The 20,275-nt window shown below is 38.1% G+C and overlaps 1 protein-coding gene across 5 annotated transcripts in view; it reads right to left on the reverse strand.

Moving 5' to 3' along the window:
- ANKIB1 (ankyrin repeat and IBR domain containing 1) overlaps positions 1-20,275 on the reverse strand; it is a 179,553-nt gene that overhangs the window by 157,651 nt on the left and 1,627 nt on the right. Inside the window, exon 1 of one of the 5 annotated variants that reach the window (XM_043509312.1) lies at positions 4,461-5,216. The exons of the other annotated variants lie outside the window; for them this stretch is intronic. The gene's annotated coding sequence lies outside the window, so the exon portion shown is untranslated. Of the gene's footprint in view, positions 1-4,460; positions 5,217-20,275 lie in introns of those variants that run through there. 5 annotated transcript variants of the gene reach the window in all.

A 20,275-nucleotide genomic window follows, 5' to 3' on the forward strand; every position in this document is an offset into this window, starting at 1 on the left:
TCTCACTTTCAGGTGACATTATAAACAAGAAGTGGGCAGCATTATCTCCTGCAAACTGTAACCAAACTTGTTGTCTGAGCGATTGGCTGTAGGACTGAGTGGACTTGTAGGCTCTAAAGTTTTACATTGTTTTATTTTTGAATGCAGGGTTTTTTTTGTACATAATTTGACATTTGTAAGTTCAACTTTCATGATAAAGAGATTGCACTACTGTACTTGTACGAGGTCAATTGAAAAATACTATTTCTTTTGTTTTTTACAATGCAAATATTTGTAATCAAATATATAAAGGGAGCACTGTACACTTTGTATTCGGTGTTGTAATTGAAATCAATATATTTGAAAAATGTAGAAAACATCCAAAAATATTTAAATAAATGGTATTCTATTATTGTTTAATAGCACGATTACAAAAATTTATCACAATTAATCGCTTGACAGCCCTAGCTAAAATTCTGTTAAATTTGAAGTACGTATTTTTCAATCCTGGCAAGATTCACAAATGACTGAAGTGATTTTATTGAAAAGGTAATCAGAAGAATTGACCCTTAAACATAAGTCAAACATGGAAAACTTCAGTCCAAAGGTGAATGTTTCAGAAAGTTAAGAGCGTTTATAAATAGAGAATTATGAGAAAGGTGTTCTGCATACCTAAATAGAGCAGACGATACAATACTAGGCTCCAGCTATAATAATGATCATTACACTGCACAAATGTACATACCAACTATTACTTCAGCTCAGATCATTTAAGTTGGTAGATGTGCAAGCCTCCAGAAAAATTTGAATAAAATCTTATTTTGGATTTAAGATAGGAGAGAAGGGAAGGAACAGGAGGAAGGATGATAGAGAAAGGAGAAGAGAACAAAAGGAAAAGTAATTGGGAAAGCAAAAAGCAGAGCATGATAGGATAATATGCCTCAGATCTCATAATCCTATCCCTCAAGTTGCTTTTGTCTGAAAAACTCAAGGGCAGGAAGGAGGACAGAGAGGAAAAGGAAGAGAGATGGTGAGAATGGGAGAGGGAGAGAAGGCAAAGGAAAGTGGGAAGGAACGGACTCACAGATTTACCTCCATCTATAACCCCATCTAAAAACAAAGATTGGATTTCTTTTTTAAATGGCAAGTAATGTCACTTTCAACTTCAGCATGCCAGAAAAGTGGCAGAATTTCAGTTGCATTAGTCCTTTAAACATGGACTGGAGAAAATACTTAAGACTATGCTCTAGGTAACAATCCTACACTTGCAGAGGAATGGACTAGACCTAACAGGTCTTTTCCAGCTCTAATTTCTATTATCCTGATTAAACAGAGATAAAAATATTTCTCAAAATTAGTAATTTAACTTGTGCCAAAAAAATCTGTGTTCAAACTTTTGTTATTTTTTCATATAAATTATATAATCATGTATATAAAAGGTAAGGAATACCCAAACAGAATGTTGTCATAGGATAATGGCCTCCTGTTTCTAGATAAATGCCAGAAAAGACAAGGCTTTTATAAAAAACACTAATGTATGTATTTTCTGTTCCTTGAAAAAATGAGCCAAGGACATTTCCTTGCCCATAAAAATTTTACAATATCTAAAAGACCGATGCACACAATCATTTTATTGCACACCAATACAGTATTAGTGATTGTTGTTTTCTGTAGAGTATCATTAATGATCTGCTGTACTAAAATTGAGAAGATGAGGTGAAGAAAAATATCCATTACCATAAGCCGAGTCCCAGTTATCACATGGAACTCCAGTAGGTCAACTCCCTAGTGCTGTTCTGATGAATCTGTCCCAGATGTTTTCAGAACTGCACCACACTGAAAGTGTAAACTGAAAATAAGGAAGAGCTACGTGAAAAGTAACTAGCACACATACATTTTGGAGAGACTGAATTCTGTTTAAAATTTTCAAGTTGGAGACAGAGTAGTCCAGTAGACCAACAGGAGAAACAGACTGACCGATTTACATCCAGCTATAACCCCATCTAAACATTGATTAGATCAAACAAATAAAAGTAACATCTTGCCATTATTTATCTTCAAATCACTTACATATTTATGTCCACACATGAAAGTGCTTACAACTATGAAAGAGCAGTTATACCCTAACTCTGACTGTACTTGTACCGATCAAGGCTAATCACTATGTGCTTCCACCACCACTTCATTTTGCACTACTGCAATGCCAGTGTAGAACGTAAGTATTGGTGTGGTAGCTTCACTGCTTGAATTGGTCCTCCCAATACCATACCATGCCTGTCGGATCAAGTTTCTTTACTTCTAAGGAAAGCCTTCCAAAACTCCCTCATCTGTAAAAAATGAGCTCCACAAACCTTAGCTCTTTTTCACCAACATCCATTTCAGTGAGAATGCTGTGATGGAATGGTGATATCCCAAAGTACTTCCAGGACTTCTTCACAGTGTCCTAGATTCATGCTACCAGCTGACCCAAGGCAGATACCTGGGTCCTCATACAGCTCTGGGGCAATGAGGTGATCTAGTCACAGCAAAACTTGACCATTTGTAATGAAGTGTCTGACCCAGATTATGACATCTGAACCAGGAAACAGTGCTGAGATACAATCTAAGGCACAAAGATGCAATGCAGTGAAGTCTGGGATACAAACAGCTGCTCAAGGCTAAGGAGGAAAACAACATCCTTCTATGAAGAACTTGATCACATTCTCTGATCTCAGGCATCTACAGAGCCAGAAACCTCTTTAGCAGCCCTGGGGCCCTCAACATTATGCTGGTGAGTACAAGGGCCTCTGTAACAGAGGAGACCAAGATGCTGACATCACGTCTGGGTTCCAAGACCCCTTTTCCTAATAAAATGCTACAAACATCACAAAATAATTTGAAAGATGACTCAGAAGATGAAGGACCAAATTATGATCCTGTTTATTTGTCCTTTTTCTGCATCCAACACAGGAATTGCCAACTTGGATCAGATCCACAGTGGTTCATGTAGTTCAGTATCCTACCTGACAGTAGACAGATGCTTTAGACAATTTATGAAATTATCTGTCAGTAGAGAAAATTTCTTACTAATTCTGTAAAAGAATATATCCTGTAACAGATTTGTATCCAGGAACAAGAGGGGAGTTTTTTTGGTATCTTATATAATAAATGTGAATGTTCTCATCATGTGCATCCATTTGCCTAAAACTTTAAGAAATCCTATTAAACTCCTGGTCTCAAATGTTTTTTTTGTGACAATGAATTCCATAGATAATTATGGAACTTTAATGATGGAATAGGTGGAAAATTAAAGCAGCGTGTAAAGGTCAAAGTTAAAGGAAAGAGTTTTCTTATAACCATATTACTAGATTAAAAAGGATGAATTACAAAACATGACACAATAAATCCTCCTCAGTCCCCGCAAAATCCCAAATATTTTTATCAACCATCTTCACTTCCACTTCTTGAAGTGAGAACATTACAGATTTATACTTTGTACTGCATTATAAAAACAGCCTAAAAATGTTTGTGATTTCTGTTATTCACCAAGAATCTGAATTTGACCAAAAAGCCTACTGTCAGATGAAAGTTACACATTGAAAAAATTTCACCTAACTAGTTCACACACACACACACACACACACACACACACACACACGTACGTACTTAAGCTAACTCTAATTTCATATTTATCCTACAACTACACTTCACCAGCCATCTACTGGCAAGCTGAAAGAAGTGTCGTGTCCCAGGTCCAGCCTCCTTAGAATACAACATCCTTCAATGACTCAGTCAAAGTACAGTTGTTTAAGGTAATTACTCGCCATTATTCTTACTCTGGTGGGCACATGCTACGGGCCCAGACAGCACATGGTGAATTCCATATCGACACTGAGGTATTCAAAAACACAGCAATATCATGAGGAAAAACATAGCATCAACCAGAACAGAATCTACAGACAGATTCCCCAAATCATCACAACTGATTTCACAGTTTTAAATATACTGGACAGGAGCTACTCTCCTTTTCAGACTTTATTTTGAAATACTACAGTTTAAAATGAAAACCAAATTAAGGCATTAAAAATTAAGCCTATGCTGCATGAACTCCCATTCACTTGCACTCTAGGATCTTTGAACCCAAGTAAGATAACCTCAACTTCCAATTGCATACCTTCATCTCTTTCTGTACTACTGTGGTCACATCCACTTGTTGCATCATATTTTACAAGAGATTAAGTGTTTAGGTGTAGAGACTATTGGCCAGATTGTAAGGGTATTTAGACAACTAAAGATGCAGACAGGGATTTGCATAGTGCATAGTGGGATTTTCATAAATGCTTAGCTGCCAAGGGGGCTAGGTACCTAGCACTTATGAAAATCTCCTAATGCACTTAAATACCTTTAAAAATCTGGCCCCATATCATTCTACATGCTTGTACTGTGCCTAACATACTGGGGTCCATGTTCCAATTGGGGCTTTTAGATGCTACTGCAATCACCTTGATCAATCGGTCCTTCAGCCCTCGTATAGATTGCGCCAATCACACTAAGTCTTCCATTCTTCTCGTATCCTGGCCTTCCTTCTCCATGTGCGGCCATGTCTTTTCACAATAAAATCTTCCCATCTCTTAGGAGGTCGGCTGAGTGGTTGTTTCAGTTCCTGTGAGTACCACTTGGCGACAGCTGCAGTCCATCAGTTGTCAATGAGCCTTGCTATATGCCCAGCCCATCGCATTTTACTATGCCTGCTCTCAACGACGTCCTGCACTCAATTCTGCTGTCTGATCACTTCACTGGGGACTCAGGCGTGGATTGAAATTCCCAGAATAATTCTTTCCATCACCCTCTCCATGACAGAGAGTTGCTGCTCCTCTGTCTTCGTCAGCGTCCCTGTTTCGCTGCCGTACATCATTGCCGGCAGTACTGCCAGCAATGTCATACTGCTACTGCAATACAAATTAAAAAAAAAAAAATGTACAGAGGGGGAATGTTATTTCCCACTGATGTTAAGAAAAATCCTATTAATTTAGCTGTTCATATCAGAGACTCCAATATCCATAAGTTCAAACAACTGGCATAACCAAGAATTTACTCTAATAAAAGAACATGCTTCAAAACAAAAAAAGTTTAAGTAAACTGCAATCCCTCAAATCCATTTCAGGATGCTGTTTGCTTTTTTAAAAAGCTAATATAAAACTAGAGTGCTAGAATATGCTTTGACTGGAACAGAGTGAAACTGAAAAGAATGTTCACATATTCTAGAGGCTGGCTGTTCTGGAAATCTTTGATTTAACACTGATACAATTCATCCTCGCAAAGGCTTGCCCATTTTTCCTTTTATGAAATCTACATAATAGAGTAAAACATCCAAACCATTAATTGGAACTTCTTTACAGAATGGCCACTGGCCCCACCCAAAGCTCTCAGACATTTTCTTTTCAAGACAAAAATGAAAAAAAAAAATCAAACAGCAGTGCATAATGCCCATCACCACTAATATTAGATGGTGCTCTCATTCCTTTCAAGTTCCCAAGTGACAGAATTTGAATACAATTGCTTCAGTTCACAAAAAAACAAGAACCTTGACCCAAAGTAGTGCTACACAGTTAAGTTTATTGAAAAGGGCCTCTGAATTACAGGGATTGTGGTCTTGATTATGCAGCTGCTGCACATGAAGGAAAATGGTAATTATTCAATGGGATATGCTCACAAGTAGCAGCTGCACAGTCAGGCTCCTTTTTAAACTGGCATTATGAGAGGTTAACCAAGGTTTGCTCTACGAAGGACAGACTGCTTTAGACCTTGGTATGCCACAACTGATCACACCGTTAGGTCTGAATCAGCCAAAAAGCCTTATAGCCACTGATCAATGACAGCACTTGGAGGAAATTATTTATACGCAGTCCAAAGTAAGAACTGACCTAGGAGGTCAACTATTTTTCCTTTTTCATAAAGGAGTTTGATAAGAATGTATTTTAGGGTGTTCAAATAGAATGAGTGGGCCCAGTTAAGTAGATTTTCGCAGCTTTCTTCTTCAAAGTTTGTATTAACGTTTTTAGAATGAGGACTTGTTTTTGGACCAGCTTGAATCAGCAGTGACCCACTCCCTTTTTATAGAGCGATATCAACAGTCATTAGCTCCTTTAGATTTCCAAAGGGCACTGGCTATATTTACTGCTAAAAATCAAACTATGATATAAAATAATCAATCCCATGAAATCAGAGATTTTTGGGTTTGTCTCGAAACTTAACACTCCTGTTTTCCTAGAAAACACTCTACAAGTAGATAAATATACTAAAATATGAATATTTTTAAATTATTCCTTAACTTTTGAAGTCCTGCTTTTATGGCTATAGGTCTCGCTAAACTTATTCCTTCCTTATTCCTACCACTTTTCTTACAGCAAACAAGTTAAAGGAATAATAATCATCATTCCTCATTAAAATCAATGCGAAAAAACATTAAGTTAACACAGATTTTAGGCAAGTTTCAATATGTATTTTAAAAGACAACTTAAGGAACCTAATAGGACATTGTCAACTACAAAAACTACATCTCTGTCTCAAATTCACTTTAGTGTTACAAGGAACACCTAATGTTGTTATAATTAAAAGATAAGAAAATGTTACTTTCCCAGTTTCAGTTACTTTGTGCATTTGACAGAACCCAGTTCTCAGCTGTGCTAAACTTACATCTCATATAGCTAAATATCAAGTCCTCTCCATTCAAGTCAAATAGCTTCAGCTTTTTTACTCAATTGTAACATTGTAAATACTATTATACAGATTACCCAGCCCTGAAGAAGAGCGCTGTATAAGCTCAATAGCTTGTCTTCTCTCACCAACAGAAGTTGGTCCAATAAAACACATACCTTGCCCCTCTAATACACTGGGACCAACACGGCTACGACAACATTGCATAGTTTACAGATAGGAACACAAGTTCACTGAATGAATTCCCTATGAGGCACTATGGTCTTGTGGATTTGCCAAAAGCCAACACACAAGAAGGTTCTAGTCATGGATAGGATAATTTAGTTGGGGATTGGTCCTGCTTTGAGCAGGGGGTTGGACTAGATGACCTCCTGAGGTCCCTTCCAACCCTGATATTCTATGGTCCAAATTTGTTTTGCTTTATGACCTCAAGAGGCATGACAAATCATCAGTATCTATCGATGCAGAAAGAATGGAAGCTGGAGAAGAGCTGTTTGGATTTCATGCTTTTTAAATCATTATCTTTCTCTACAAAGCAACTGAGAACCAGGTTTGGAAGAATTAAATTTATTAGTAATTGTTGATTTCTCCATATGCACGCAAACTGATGAAAAATATTTCTATTAATAACTGAAATGTACAGATTAGTAAGAAAAATGCTGCTGGAGAACTTAAGAGTTTAAGGATATTTACTGCATATATTTTGACATGTGATGTTGACAATTTGTGCTTTAATGGTTATAAAGGTTTAACTTTTTGAATCTCAGCATCTATTGCCATTAAATAATTTGTGTCTAGCCCTCATTCCATAATTTTCCACAACTGTGAAAATTTAAATTGATAAAAAAAATTTAAAATGCTTAAAACCAATATTATCCATCAAAATGATATTTAAAAAAAATGTTGCCAAGCCTAGAGATAATATACTACATGTAGCACTATCAATACACGAAAGAAAATGAATCAGTGCTATAAATACTTGCTTCACAATATCTAGCTGCCCTGAAGCCACTAATTCAAATCTTGAATTACATGGAATTTTCCAGCAGATCCTTAAAAACAAAGACTGAACTGTACAGTTGTATTAAAGAACATACGATGCATTTTACAGAAGGGGTGTGTGCTGGTGTCATTATACAAAGATCTGAGCTACATCTAGAAGTCAAGTCAAACTAGCTACATTGCTCAGAGGAGTGAAAAATTCATACCCCTAAGACACACAGAGTATGTCTGCATGACAAAAAACCCTGCAGCAGTGAGCATCAGAATCCAGGACTATGGACCCGGGCTTTGAGACTCACTGCCACAAGTTTTTTTTTTTTTTTGGCCCGGTAATCAAATCCCTAGTTAAGTGGACATCAGCCCCAGTATGAACACCATTAGGTCGGTGGAGGATTTCTTGTGTCAATAATGCTATCGCCTCTTGAGAGGGCAGATTTACTAGTGACAGAAAAATCTCTTCTCTCACTGTAGCAACTATCTATACTACTGCAGCATACCTGCAGCACCGCAGCAGTACCAATGTAGCATTTGTAGTATAGACATACCCAAAGCTTCCCAGTGTCATATAATATACTGTGTGTTAGTTTGCTAGTGCCCTTCACTCTAGAATCCGCTGCAGCCCTATATATAGCATGTGTCAAAAAAAAAAAAAAAAAAAAAAAAAAAAAAGATATATACAAAGGATAAAACTATAGTGTATCCTCTACTTAACTGGGAATGGCTGCTTTATTGGGACATCTTCTAGGAAAAGAATTTAGCCTAATGATAGTAAATGGTAATGAATATTCTTTAAATCAGATTAAATACTACAGTAGAACCTCAGTTACAAATGGAGGTTGTTTGTATCTCTGAACAAAATGTTACGGCTGTTTTCAAAAGTTTACAACTGAACATTGACTTAATACAACTTTGAAACTTTATTACATAGAAGAAAAATGCTGCTTTCCCTTTTTTGGAGTTTATGTTTAACACTGTACCGTATTTGCCTTTTTTGGGGGTGGGGGAGGGGAAGGTCTCTGCTGCTGCCTGATTGTGTACTTCAGTTCCAAATGAGGTATATGTCGTCCAAATGAGGTCAGTTCGTAACTCTGAGGTTCTACTTTAATAAGACAGTTTCTTAATGAGGATAAATTTAGCTACTTCCAAGTAACTTAATGATGATTAACCAGCTGGTAAATAAATGTGAACTTACAAGATCTAGTCTTTTAATATTCAAGCTGCCAAATAAAGATTAAGGAAACTCAGGAAGCCTTACGGCTTGTCTACACTTACATTTTATAGCGCTCTAACTTGCTGGCTCGGGGGTGTGAAAAATCACCCCCCTGAGCGCAGCAAGTCCGAGTGCTTTAAAGCACTCATGGAGGTGGATTACCAGGAGCACTGGGAAACCTCTCTCCCAGCGCTCGCGGGCAGCCACACTCGCACTTCAAAGCGCTGCTGTGGGAGCGTTCCCGTGCAGCACTTTGAAAGTTTCCCATGTACCCATGCACTAAGGTATGGGCAGTGAGGTCCTATTGACTTACGGTGAAATGGATCCAGTTAAGGAATATTCTCCTCCCTGCCCACTTCCTTTTAAAACACAGAAAATTAAATGCAAAAAGCAATGTTCATATAATATTAAGGGTACATGCTTATGTACTCATCAGGAAATGCCAAAGTTAAGGTGAACATGCAACTAAAATTATGTCACCTTTTACATTTGCAATACAATGAAATCTTTAATTATTGGTAAACCTTAAAGGTTACCATAATATTGTAATCAGCACTGGTGGAAGTTACTCTACTATACAAGCTGTTATAGCATGTAGCAAATTAGTGGAGTTCTTTTAATAAATAACATTAGCCTCCTAATTCTGTGTAAGCCTAGAGTATCTCCACACAACATTACAATTACAGAGTTTGCTCAAATAACGTCATACAGATTGTTTCTCAAAACAATGGGGCCCTATGTATTCTGGGATCAGAAATAAGCTGCAGAGCTCTGCTCCAAAATCTGAACTTTCATTTAAAAAAAAAAAAAACGTTCCTAGCCATTATGGTAACAGAGAAAACCTTGAACACATGAAACAATGTTAACTGAAGCAGTATCATCTGCCTGTATTTGCAGAAAGCATGAAACGATAGCTCTGAGATATGACCTGCCCCATTCATCTCAGTTAGGGCCCCCGTACTTTTCACAGTTTAGCAGCTATATAACTCGGCATCTGGTCCAAGATGCCATGAAATTTGCCGTTTTGATGGAGCCAGGCACCAGACATTAATTTTCTAACACACTGCCCTTTCAGGACCTTCCCGCAACTGCCTCTTGGTCTGCAGCTTTCTCCATAAAGGAAAGGCCAATTGGTTTAATGTATGTTTCCTGCACTGTTCCATGTAGCCAAGCAGGAAGGGGTCTGGGAGCCACCTAGAGAGCACAGAGGGAAAAAATACTTATCTTCAGAAACAATCATGCTATCAGATAAACACATTTTATGTCAATTAGCATTTTCTATCATGTGCCAGAGCTGTGGCTGTGGCCAATGGGAGCTTCAGAGGGGGATCTGCAGGCGACGGCAGCATGCGGAGCCCTCTGCCCTGGCTCCCCCAGAGATCGCAGGGACATGGTGTCTGCCGCTTCTGCAAGCGGCGCAGGGCCCATGGCACTGGCAGTCCAACGGGCCGGATCGAGCCCACGGGCTGTAGTTTGCCCATCCCTGGTCTAGATAATACTTAGTCCTGCCATGAGTGCAGGGGACTGAACAAATGACCTCTCATGGTCCCTTCCAGTCCTACAATTCTATATCAGAAGAGTCTATGAAGCACAAAGAAAAAAATGTACTTAATAGTATATGACAGAAGTACATTAGAGAGAAATAGTTAAGTTTTCAATATCAATACAGATAAGATTTTATGATTAAAGTACAATTGCCTTGCAATATCCTACTCACTCAGTTGTCTGTGATAACACTTTACTTGGATGCCAGAAACTAAGATTAGTGTTTTTCCTCTATCATGCTAATAAAAGGCAGGAAAATAGATTGTCTCCCCGTTTGGTAAACTGTCATGATAATTTTTCTATGATTGATTTATAACATGAACTCTGTCAATACTTTTGTCACTATCAGTGTGCTTCATTAATACATATGACTATAAATACACCGTTAGTATTATTTAATGCAGTAAAAATTCAAGTTTATGACAGAACACCCTTTATATAGTATCCTGTTTTTAAATTCCTATTAAAACATTGTGGGTTCCCAAAAGGTTTTTTTGCTCCTCCACATTTCTTTATAAAGAAGGTTCTCTTTTGTTGAGAAGAGAACTGGCTTACTGTATTGGGAAATTACACTGAAAAATACAAGGATAATGTTTTTCCCCCCACTAAATTATTTCAGTTATAGGAATATTTGGCCCCTCTTCTACAAACAGCTGCACACAGACAAGACTTTTGTATCCGCATGAAGGCCATTTGAGTTCAACGGGGCTACATGCAGGAAAAACAGTCTACTTGAATGCATCTCTTTACAGGACTGGGAACATGGGGCTTACTTGTAATTACAGTAAGTACCAAGTTTTCATAAAAATGTAATTTTTCTAGTTGCTGATAGCAGTCCTTTAAATACTCAGCACCTGGAAAAATATTTTCAGGTTGCAGTATGGGAAAATTTAGTTTTCAACTTACTTTTAGTTTTAAATGTACATAACTTTCAAATAATTATTGTGTATGCATAAATTGTCAAATTCTTGGGTGAAATTAAAGTTTAATATTTTAAGAATAGTACATCACCTACCCAGAGAAATTAACTTTAAGACATTTTCAAGGTATTACATAAAAAAAAAGAAAATCAGATACACTTCTACAAAAAATAAATATTCAAGCAATAAACTATTATATACATGTTTAATATAATGCTAAGTGTTTCCCCAAGAAACAGCATGTGAAAATATTACATAATAAATTACTGTTTAGTATGCATTTTGAAACAAATATGCCTCTGAAGGGGCATTGATACAAATGCAACAGTCCATATAATTAGGACAAAATTAAAGTACCCAAGAATTAAAACATTACACAATGCTACACATATAAACCTATGATTGGTTAAAATAATGTATTTGCATATGAATGTGAGACTAAATATGCTATCATAATGCATATGCACATGGAAACACTTTTCAAAATCTTGCACATCAGCTTTAATTTTGGCATTTCCAGACTTCTGTGGGATTAACCGTATGACCTTAGCATTGTATTAACTTTTTTCTTCCATGTAATTATTATTAGTTTCAGGCTGAAGGATGAGAGGAAGGATGATCTGGGATAACAGTCCCATCCAAGTGGACTGCAGCTGTAGAAGTGCTGGGAAAAGAAATCAGAATTTCACCATTTCCCAAGGAAGCTATTTTGTAGGTTGCCTTCATCTGAAAATTCCTTGACATTATCTGTAAATAATATACATGTCAAAATAAAACTACATTTACACTGAAGATATATACATAGATAAAAAGACAACTTAAGTTAACATTCAAGTTCAAAACTTTTCCCATTAATGTCAATGAAGAATGAGCATCTGCCTCCTCTAAATTTCTCTTACTTATTAGTATGATGGTTCCTAACCTATAGAATGGACTCCATAGGGAAACACAATACTGCTCTTGGGGGACTCTGAGGTTCCATCTGCATATGACTGATGACATAACTAGCCTTATGGTACTGGTGGTAAAAAAATAAAATAAAAAACCCCAAGCAAACAAACTTCTTCCATTTCAAGTTGTGCCTTTTCCCCACTCCGTTTCCAACTGGTTCCTTGAGATCGAGGCACCACGTAAATGGAGCAGCAGGAGATAACAGCAGGGAAACTGCCACGTACTCCTGCCTCCATTGCAGATGCACTCTATTCTGAATGTGGCAATATTCATAGTTGTTCTAATCTCTTAAGGTCTGAAGCAAAGTCAGAGAAATTAATGGAAAGACTCCCACTGACTTCTACGGACTCAGGATCAGGCCCTTAAACATACTTAGGAAGCCACCTCCTAGCCAAAGGAATATTTCTTGAATGGGACACTTTCACAATGTTCTAGTTCAGCATTACAGAGCTTTAGGTGGAAGTTAGTGATTTCTATTTACAACAAAAGCTTGATTAACCAACATCAGTCTTATGAATGACCACTTACACAAACCTTTTTTTCCTGACACAAAAATGACACCAATGAAGAACAAGTAGACATCCCTTGACATGACAATGCCTTCAGTCCAATGGAAATAGCTCTGCAGTGGTTTGAAGGACAAGAAAGCGACCTAGAGCGCCATACACAACTTATGCACCGTATCCACTATAATTTTGAGATGTTCAATTTTATGAACGTTTTGATTTTATGAACTCCTAAATTCCTATTTATTTAGTAAAACAGGGGTTCTGCTGTATTTGTGTCCTGTATTTTTGAATTAAAAGTTCTAGCTCAACTACTAATTAGGTTAAAATTGAGAGGTTTCCATTTGCTTTGTCCTAGAAACTCTCTACAAAATAGATTTTTGGAATGACTTATTTGTTAGGTGAGTTGGTTAGAACTGAAACAGAAGTACCGCTCCTTTCATCCTTGAAGGTCCTTATCTATTTTTTTACAAAGTCACGTGGATGAGTCCTGATGCTTCTTTCAGGCTGCTTAAAGGAAAGAGTAAGCCATGACCAGCTACTATCTTTGACTCTAACAGTTCAAGTTCACTTATAATTCTTCGGATCTTTCAAACCTATATCACTGCTGGAACCCGTTAAAAGTAAAATTTCTAGACACTACTAAACATCAAGAATAGTACATATTACAAAATAAACTAACTTTTAAAGAATAAATTCTTGTGGATCATCCTTGTGTCCATGTTTCTTTTCACCAACAAGAACTATATGTTACCTCCAGAATGCTAAACTCAGAATGGTTTATGATCTACATTTTAGGTTTTTTTTCCACCAAATGCATCCGATGAAGTGAGCTGTAGCTCACGAAAGCTTATGCTCTAATAAATTTGTTAGTCTCTAAGGTGCCACAAGTACTCCTTTTCTTTTTGAGAATACAGACTAACACGGCTGCTACTCTGAAATTTTTAACTGTCATTGGCAATTATGACTGGCATCAGAATTATGACTGGCAGAATCCAGAGTACTCCAGCAAATATAAGGGTCTACACATATAACCACGCAGACTTGGAAATATCTATGTTATTACATTTTTAACAGCAAATTTACAATAAAGTAAGTGCTAGGTGGTTAACTCCAGTTTAAAATGCACATTTTCTATAAGGAGAATGCACTGTTTGGCTACGATGTAAAAGTCTTCATTCCACATGCTGTGGTGAACGTGGCCTTTGCATCAGAGTCTTTTTTTATCTCATTAAGGCATATACAGAATTGGTATATGTAGATATGCCTGCCTGCTGCATAGTTGTCCCAATTCTGGAGGGGGTTGAAAGAGGTTAAATATTGTTCCATTATTTGTCTTAAACACATTAATTTTAAACCTGTTTATATAAAATTATCAATTTCCTTCACATCTGACTCCCAGTACACTCGTACACATAAAACTGTATATTCTTATGGATGCATATTTGATATCTTGGTGACATTTTATATAAATCATTGTCACAGAGTGACTGGCCTTTTAAATGGTGAAGATTAAGCCCCGCCTGTAATACACTTAGCTCACCTCCTCAAGTGGAGTGAACAATCAAAGTCACATAACAGTCAAGTCATGCAACTAAAATCATGAATTTCGGGGAGATAAAAACAGAAGCCTCTAGAGAGCCAGAAGAAAGAGAGAAGGCAGACAGCCTGGAGAGGCACATGGCAGGAGGAAGTCTGCTTGCAGCAAAGCCCAAGAACAAGAACTGTGGATTCCCTTAAAGCACGAGGAAGGAACAGAGTGTCCTGCAAGGGTGATTGGGAAGCCCCAAAAGGAATGGGTTTGGGCCGAAAGGGCCAAGGGAGACAATACTGTATAAAGACTTGATAAATTAGACCCCCAACAAGGAGGCTAATACTTTAAAGAGATAAAGCTGTGGATAAAGTATTGGGAGAATCAGGAGGAAACTGAGCGCAGGATGCTGTGGCGTAAGAGGGTGTGCTCTTAGATGGCACCCTCTCCCAACTGGTATCACAATGAGATGACCAGATCCCCATCCCATCAAGGAGCAATGATTGAGCAGAAAAGGCACAGACCCCTTCCTTAGCTGTGAGATATTCACCCTCCTAAAATGGCATATAAAGAGCTGGCAGCGACCCTGGGAGCTCCATCTCCTGTTTTGGGAAGTGCCCAAGCAGCAGCTACGACACAGAGGAGACCAAGTAACTAGAAAGGATCAGCCACTGTAGACATAAAAAGGGAAGGCAGTTTGGGATCCTGCCAATTGTGTGCACTGACTGTGAGCAGGAGGGGCATGTAAGATGGGTCTGCTCCATATGAACAATGACCAAGACATATCTGGTCTTGCAATGCACTAAGAAAATTGGGGAGGACCAGACTAATGCTATAAAGATACTCTGTCATGCAATGGAGGGGGCCCAGGGTACTGCAAAGTCTAAACAAAAGACTATTTGGATCCAGTCTGGGGCAAGAAAGAGTGAAGCCTAAGGGGCAAATCTGTTTTGGTTGTGGGAAAGTAGAGCACATATAAAGGTGTCCCCCTGTTAAAAAATTGGACTGTGGGTGAAGGACTGTAGCTATGCGGAAGATATAGTCTATAAGAACAGACAAGTATGGGATAATCAAGGAAACATACCCAGTGTGTAAACTTAAGGGTGAGGGGTTGGCCATGGGTTTTAAACTTCCTGGTACCTAGGGAAAATTCCCTGATGTCAAAAGCTTGGGGACCTTGAGTAATTTCTTAAAGGAACTAGATCAGATCACAGGTTAAAGAACTACATCAGATCTCTCAAGGGACAGAAGGGGGAGTCCTACAAGTTTTCCTAAATGACAATAGAGTTCCTAAATGGGGGATGACAAAAAAAAGAACTTGATTCAAGGGACCTGAAAGGCCAGTGAAAAGCTGGCAACAAGAAGCATACTGCAGTCAGTTTTACAAACCGCAGGTACAGATGCCATCTTTTTGGAAAGAATTAGATGACCAGAAAAAGGTTCATGAGGCACATATTCAACAAATAAGATGGAAACGCTCCAAAACTGGAAGGGCTGACCATATAATGGGAACGAACCAAAAAAACAGAAGCAGTCCCTAAAACAGGGATGGGCAAACTACAGCCTTCAGGCCTGATCCAGCCCACCAGCCATTTTAATCTGGCCCTTGAACTCCAGCTAGGAAGCACAATCGGGGGCAGCTCTGCGCGGCTCCCAGAAGCAGCAGCATGTCCCTCCTCCAGCTCCTATGCGTATGGGGCAGCCCGGGGGCTCTGCTCTGCAGGCTGCCCCCACCCCAAGCACCAACCCCACAGCTGCCATTGGCCAAGAATCGCAGACAATTGGAGCTGCAGGGGCAGCACCTGCAGACGGGGCAGCCTGCAGAGCAGAGTCGCCTGGCCGCGCTTCTGCATAGGAGCTGGAGAGGGGACATGCCACTGCTTCCAGGAGCCGCTTGAGGTAAATGCCGCCCAGAGCCTGCATTCCTGAGCCACTGCCCCACGCACCTATCCCCTACCCTGGCCCTGATCCTCCTCCTGCCCTCCGAGCCCCTCGGTCCTAGCACAGAGCACCCTCTTACACCCCAAACCCCTCATCCCCAGCCCCACCCCAGAGCCCACACCCCCAGCTGGAGCCCTCACCCCCTCCCCATACCCCAACCCCCTGCCCCAGCCCAGAACCCTCTCCCGCACCCCAACACCAATTTTGTGTGCATTCATGGCCCGCCATATAATTTCTATACCCAGATGTGGCCCTCAGGCCAAAAAGTTTGCCCACCTTTGCCCTAAAGGGTAAAGGAGATTTGGGAACAGGAACGTTCAAAGTGGCCACCGAAGTCAGGAGGAAACCTTTTTCACATATGAAGGGAAGTATCAGAACTTGGATAGTGGCTCCGGACAACTGAACCATTTAGAGCATGCTCTGAGCTGGAACCCTGTCAGAGATGCACAGTTCCAAATGTGAAATTGGAATAATGTACAGTATGATTTTGGGGGTATTCTTTTCACCCCCAAAGAGAGGCACCACAAAATTTGGAAAATTGGAATTCTTGAGTTGGTTACAGAAAGAAATATGGCTGAAAACCCTAGAATGCTGTAAAGATGCCATAACAGGAAAACCAAATTACTTCCAGTATTGATGCAAATTTAGTTCAGCACATTATATAACAAAAATTCTTCAAGTATATTAGACAGATATTAAAAACTAAACAGCTCCTTTGTAAGAGGGAATAATCCAACAAAGTACACTCATGGAAGCCAATGCACGAACTGCGTTTGTTTGTTTTTTTCTTTTTTTTTAATCTGTATTTTAAATCTAATTTACAATCTGTTATACACTACTTTAATGTAATACATCTTCAACTGACTTTATGATTAAAGTGTGCAGTGTATAAGCATTGACTGATAGTTGTAAGCATATCCCTAGATAAACTTAATTATGAGACCAAAATCTGCATCTCAGTCCTGATACAGGGATAAGCAGGTCTCTGCAAGAGTAATGGGTTTTTTTTAAAACCACCACCAAGAGGTGTAGCGTTTACATATACAGTTATATAATAATACCATGAACAAAGGTCTGTCATCCCTGTCAATTTAGGATCAATCACAAGTTCTAACAGAACTGTACAGATATAATCTTGTCATGCAGCTGCTTAGCTGAGGTAGATCGTTGAAGAGATTATTAAGAACTAGGCATTCATCAAAGATACATCTATTACAGCACAATAACCCATTATCAGTTGTTTCTATATTTTCTTACTGTAATCATCCTTCAAAATTCTGAAAGGTTAGAATTTCTCAGTCTTATAAATTAGGTCTTTACTCAACGCAAAATGAAATAAGATTACCACAAAAGGCTACTTTAAGTAGTATTACAGTTTAACACAGAACAGGAGAAAATTCAATGTTGAGATCAACATTCCAAATTAGTGATTTTCTTTCCTTTAATTCTAAACATAGTCTCCTTATTTGACAAAAAGTTTACCTAGAGATGTTCTGATATGGTTTTATTCAGGTGAGGATTGGGTATCTTTAGTTTATATATAATATTTGAAAAAGCCATTAATTTTTTAAAAACTTTTCAAAGTTATTTCCAAATAATAAGAGTGTTAACACTGTAATAGAATGCTGGGGCAGGAAAGGATAAGGATCCCACCAGACCACCTGTTGACATTGGCATTTAGGACTTCAGTTTTTTCCTGACTTGGTAAACTATTTTTTCTTTTAATCTTTTTGTGATGTAACTCACACCCAACTCAAGGTCTATGATGGGGTCAAGGGAATCAAGAAGTGGGAAAGGAAAGCATTGTTAAGAGTACAGAGGGAGGACTGGGGACAGAAAGGGCAGAAATGAAGGATAAAAAGGGAATTTAAAAGGTCATGATATTAACAAGATGTATGTGTCACAACTTACAAGCTAAGCGAGTGAGGTGTGTTTATCCCTTTTTCCCCTCACACCCCCATTTTGTCTTATTTGACTGAAAACATCTTAGGGCTGGGACATCTTATTTAGCTAAAGCACTCCACCCACTTTAAGCTTTGCACATTAATAATGTAAAGCAGAAAAATTCAAAGTCTACTCCTCTGACACTATAGTGATGACAGGCTGATATACCCACCGAGAATGGGAAACAAAGAAAGACGATGCCAGCAGCTCCATTTGAAATAAAAATAATAGTGCTACTAAAGAAGTCTAGTAATTTTTATTAAATAAAATTTATAAAAAAAAAGCATAGGTCTTAGTATTTATTTTCATGTAAAGTCTTGCAACGTTAATGATACTTACATTTACAATTTCAAAGAATTCCAGCGGAGCAGTGAGGCCAGATCCCATACAATATTTGGAAAGTTAGAGGCTATCAGGCAGCATTCAGAAATTTGAAACACTAAGAATTCTTTATCATTTTGTGTCAGTCTGAACATTACCTAAACAGCAGCCTAATGGAAAACTCCAAAAAGCATAATATGTATCTTTCCTTGTTCTTTATCTTTGTTGTATAATAATATATTTGCTTCAGAATTAACCACCATCTGCTTATTCCCCCACTTGAATTCATGACCCTCTGTTTCACATAGCCAATCAGTCCCTCAACAGAAAGTCACACGCTGTCTTGAAAGTGTTATAAGGTTACAACAAATCTATATTGACTTTAGCATAGGGCACCTGAAATCTTCAAGATACCAAGACAGACAGGTAAAGGTAACTGTCAATGGTCTCAAGTCAACTGTCGAACAATCACACAAACTTACCAAATTACCAACAACATGCTCATATCGCTATACTACTGACCAATGCAAAAGATAACCAACGGACCTCCACAACAGAGGAGGAGAAAATGGTGTTGCTGCAGATCATTATTTGATTGAAGAATCAGCAAGGACAGATTAAATCAAACATTGTTAAACTGCCTCACATAATAAAGAGCAAATAAAGAGAAATACAGTCTATAAGACAGAGAAGTATACTAGGTTCTAAATAAATACTTTTTTTTTTAAATTTTCCCATTAAACAACGGATAATACCTAAAGGAAGGTTACTGAGTACATTTTAAATCTGACTTTTTTTTAAGTTTGCTGTGTCAATAGAGTTGAATGTTCCTCAGAAAGAAATCATGTGTGCGACATTGCACGCGCACAGAACTTTACAGGCAAAACAAGTGACAAAACCATTGTCGCAAGTAACTTACGACTGAAGGTCCTAAATTTGCAAATTTTTTATTTTTATTTTTAACTACTATCAGGCATAACAATTACTACCAGTAGTTTCACTGGATCCCGTTTACCAATCTGTAATTCTGACCACATTAGTGAATATTGTATTAAGAGTCTTTATTCATAATGCACAGTTTTGACACTATAGACAAGAGGGTAGCAACAAATGAGATGATGGCCAAGTCCTCTGTTTTACATATTCAGATATTTTAAACATTTTAATTTACAATTAGGTCTGAAACATTTGATATACTAATTTCAATTTACAACTAAGTAAGCTATTTAAAGCAACATTAACTTCCTAAATTCCAACTCCTTGACACATCATAGGTGTGAGAATAAATTGTTCTAGTACAGGAGCACAGAAAAGTTTAGGATAAGATTCCAGAAGACTCTGCTACAGAGTCTCCTCTCCTCATGCTGCTTGCTCTTTCCATGCTCAGAAAGTCCTGATTTGAATTATGTTACCTCAGTCTCTTTGTATACGGTCAGCTGCTGTACATGAACCCCAAATGAACAAGCTATGCAAGTTCCTAAAATTTTTAGTTGGAAAATATTTCTTGTTTACAGGTAGCAATATCTTCTTTCAGAGAGAGAGAGAACACTTACTACTTTTCCTCAAATATCTAAGAGAGACTACATCCTCAAGTAATGCACTAATATTTAAAAACACACACACAGACACACCAAGGAAAACCAATCTATATACTAGAAGAGAATCTCATTAGTTCTGCTTCATTAATCTGCACAGCCAGTAACACTTGAGAAAAAAAATAACCAAAAAA

This window comes from Dermochelys coriacea, chromosome 2, assembly GCF_009764565.3.
Source record: "Dermochelys coriacea isolate rDerCor1 chromosome 2, rDerCor1.pri.v4, whole genome shotgun sequence".
NCBI classification, from domain to species: domain Eukaryota; kingdom Metazoa; phylum Chordata; order Testudines; family Dermochelyidae; genus Dermochelys; species Dermochelys coriacea.